Source organism: Quercus suber, unplaced genomic scaffold (genome assembly GCF_002906115.3).
Source record: "Quercus suber isolate HL8 unplaced genomic scaffold, Cork oak 2.0 scaffold_51, whole genome shotgun sequence".
NCBI classification, from domain to species: domain Eukaryota; kingdom Viridiplantae; phylum Streptophyta; class Magnoliopsida; order Fagales; family Fagaceae; genus Quercus; species Quercus suber.
Genome location: NW_027069516.1, coordinates 867,352 through 871,498, shown reverse-complemented (window position 1 = coordinate 871,498; position 4,147 = coordinate 867,352). Strand labels below are relative to the sequence as shown.

The following is a 4,147-nucleotide window of genomic DNA, read 5'->3' as shown; positions in this document are numbered from 1 at the left end:
TTAAATTAAAATATTTAGTTTTGGAAGTACCCCAAACCATTTACTCGACTTTATTGTTAGAATTGTTGAGAAGACATAAATGATATTTCAAGTAGTCTTTAGCAACCCCCTAAAAAAAAAAAAAGTAGTCTTTAGCAAAACTCTGTTGAATTGCTAGCTTATTGTTCCATTGGAACCATGATATATATGTAAATTTGATCACTCTATTCTTCAAGTTGTACGTAAGCAACAGAGCTTGTACATGCAAAAACATCGCAACAACTTCTTCGATATATAGTGATTTGTTTTGACTAGATCAACCCCCTCTTCTCAAAGTAAAATTTTCCATATATTTTAAAACGCAGTCTTGTTTACCTACAACTATTAACATAAATGGAACGACATTAGGGCCCAATGCGACAAGGAAAATAAAACTTGATCCTTTTTCTCTCCAAAATCTTGAACCCCCTCAGCAGATCAGTCCAAAGTCAAAATTACATCACAAATCAGTTCAAATAACCATATATTGTAGCCCAAACAACCAGTCCACATATCATTATGTTAAAAGAAAAAAAAAAAGGCACAACACGTGTTGAAGATAATAAACAAACTTTTATTTTAAATCCCATAAATTTTTTTTTTTTTTTATTTTAAAAAGTAATGACAGGTTGACAACACTATTTTTTTTGCAAAGATACAAGGCCCTTACTTAGGGCATTGGTAGCAAACTCCCTAAAATAAGGTAAAGGTCCAAAATGTTTAAAAAAAAAAAAAAAAAACTTAACATTAACTTATCTATCTCGGTTTTGATAACTGTGATAAAAAAAAGTGTGTTTTAAAAAATAATAAAAATAATAAAACAAACAATATTTACATGAGAGTAAGGAGCCTGATGAGGGTAAAATGAAAAAGTGGTTAGCATTTAAGAAAAAAAAACAAAAAATGGTTTGTTAGCTATCTTAGAAGTCACTTCTTTCAACAAAGACTTTTGCACATGTAGTGCATCAAACAGTGGCGATTCCAGGATTTTTTTTAGAGGTCAATAAAAAGACACATTTGAGGTAAAATATAAATCTTACGATCTATATAGTTTCCTTATTATAAATTTGTCTATAGTATGTACTTGTAATAAAATAAAAAATAAACTATAAGTTCATTTAACATATTTTTCTTAATATAATGAGCATGTTAATTATTGTTGTTAAGTGAATTTTAATTATTACTGCTTAAAATATTTTTATTTATTAGTTTAGGACAATTATATGTTTACATTGTACTATCAGTGTAAGATTTATATTATAGATAATTATACTATACACATTTCCAAAAGTTATACAATATTGTACACTTTTGTTTAGAAACAATGTAAATATCACAATGATACTACAATGTAAACTATGAATTTTTCATTAGTTTATTTCAAATTTGTTAAGATCTAAATGGGCTTTTTAAAAAGATTTTAGATGAAAAAAAAAATTACTTTGTTGTTGGGTTTACTATTTCTCTCAAATTTTAGATAAAATTGGATTGTTGTTAGGCGTTTTTTGTATTTCAAAAGATCAAAATATTGTTTAAACTATCATAATTAAACTTATTTCAAGTGGGTTTTAAAAAAAATTTAGAGTCAGACTGTTCAAATTTTTATTTAGGAAGGTCAAATAAAAAAAAATATTATATATAAAATAAAAAAATTGCTAGGTCAATGGGTTCATTTGAACCCCCTGAACTATACATGGCGTTGCCCATGCCATCAAACCCAAGACGCATGTGAAAAGTGATTTATAAATTGTGGGCTACCTAGAAGTCACTTGTTCCATTAAATATAAGACATTTGTGATAAAATGTATTATGAAACAATAATTTTATGTATTTTATCTTTGGTGATAGTTCGCTAATACTAAATAAATGTTTAATTGATTTTTTTTTTTTTTTTACTTATACTCTAGCCTCTCTTACTTGAAATCCTAAATCTGTCCATGGAGAAAACAAAACTTCATTGAAACAGCCAAGTTTGGAGAATTCGTTATTTGAAAAATGTGTAAGACTATTTGAAAAGAGAAGAATGCAGCAAGTTTTCACGTGGATATATGTACAATAAAGCTGTAGTCTGTATAATTCGGGGAAAAAAAAAGGTTGGATTGTAGCACCAAATTATGTGTTGAGCATTTTTTCTAAAATACAGCGGTAATAGTTTCACACAGCAGAGCAGAGTAGTGCAATAATTGGGCAGTGGTGTCAAGTAGTGTTAAGAAAGCAGCAAAAATAATTGCACAGCAGGCCCAACATTAGACCATATGATGTGTTGTGTTGGGTGGAAGAAATTCCACAAGGTATTTTAAATATAGTGGAAGACAATGTAACTATTTTTCTTTTTGGAATGAAATAGCATTAAAAAGTAATATATAAAAACTTATCCAAAAAAAAAAAAATAGTAACATGTAAAAATGTTTCTCAAAAAAGAAAACGAAAAAGAATATATATATATATATATAAAAAAAAACACTACTATAAATACACCTTGCGTTCATTGCAACTATGAAAGCAAATCCCACGGCCTAAGATAGGGCTTCATTGTTAGCGTCCCAAAATGCTCCAAGATCCCCCCTTTTCTTTCTTTACGTGCCTCCTCTTCTTTTTTATCCTGATAATTTATTGGAAGAGGTTCAAAGCCAAAGAGCAAAGCCATAAGTTGTTGCCTGGGCCATGGAAACTGCCTCTTATAGGGAATTTGCACCAACTGATTTTCTTTCAACCACATCGATGCTTGAGAGATTTAGCCAAAAAATATGGACCCATTATGCAACTTCAGTTGGGTGAGGTTTTGGCTATAATCATTTCATCACCAAAAGTAGCCAAAGAGGTGTTAAAGACACACGATGCTGCTTTTGCAAATAGGCCAGTACTTCTTGCCATTGAAGTTATATCTTATGATAATTCAGGTATGATCTTTGCTCCTTATGATGAATATTGGAGACAAATGCGAAAGCTTTGTGTCATGCAGTTCCTGAGCGCAAAGCGAATCCAGTCATTGAGATCAATAAGAGAAGAAGAGGTGTGGAATCTTATTGAAGGCATTTCTTCGTCTGCGGGACTTCAAATCAATTTCACAGAGAAAATCTCCTCCTCGACATATGGTATCACTGCCAGGGCAGCCATTGGAAAGAAGTGCAAATATGAAGAGGAACTCATATCACTAATCAAGGAAACGTTTATTCTCATTGGAGGCTTTGAAGTGCCTGATTTGTTTCCTTCACTAAAGTTCCTTAGCTTCCTTACTGGGAATTAAGAAGCCCGCCTTGGAGAAAATGCACAAAAAACTTGACAAGATTGTCGATGATATAATCAACGATCATAAGAAGAAAAGGTGTGCCACTCCAGCCAACAAACATGCAAGTGATCATGATGATATAGTTGATGTGCTTCTAAAACTTCAGGAATCGGTTGAGCTTGAATTTAATCTCACCAGCAACTGCATCAAAGCTATCACCCTGGTAAGCAAAAAAGATTGAGAAAATTTCGGACCACAATTATTTTCACTACATTTTGTAACAACATTGTGATCTTGCAAACTTCGAGTAGTGAAAACTAAATTGTGCGTCCATGTGAAAGTAATAGGTAACCAGTAACCACTTATAATTTGTCAAGTTGAAGTTGTGTTAAAGTTTGAGCAAAAAGGTTGTGGTCCTAAAACCACTCAATAAGATTCATCAATTTTTTACCTACATTTTTTTTTTTTTTGCATTTTCATTTTTCTTTTATGCTTTTCTTTCCCTCTTAACAAAAATCAACATCTAGGTCATGAATTATGAGTTTGGATGGAAAACATAATAAGAGACTAAAAAATGATTTTCTTTAATTTCTTTTTTCTTTTTTTCCAAATTATCAAGTTACCCTATTTTGCTTAATATTAAACATTCATATCACATTGTGATTGTAGTTCAACATTCTTTTTCAGGACATCTTCTCTGGAGCAAGTGAGACTTCAGCAACCATGATAGAATGGGCAATGTCAGAATTATTGAGGAATCCGAAAGTAATGGAGAAGACACAAGCTGAAGTGCGACAAGCCCTTAAAGGGCGGAAGAATATTGACGAGGTTGACATTCAAAAACTAGATTACTTGAAACTAGTTGTGAAAGAAACTTTACGATTGCATCCTCCTGCTGCC

The 4,147-nt window shown here is 31.4% G+C and overlaps 1 pseudogene; it reads left to right on the top strand.

Annotated features, from left to right (window-relative positions):
* The first annotated feature begins 2,566 nt into the window (after positions 1 to 2,566).
* The window catches only part of LOC111990223 (premnaspirodiene oxygenase-like), a 1,860-nt pseudogene continuing 279 nt past the window's right edge, over positions 2,567 to 4,147 (top strand).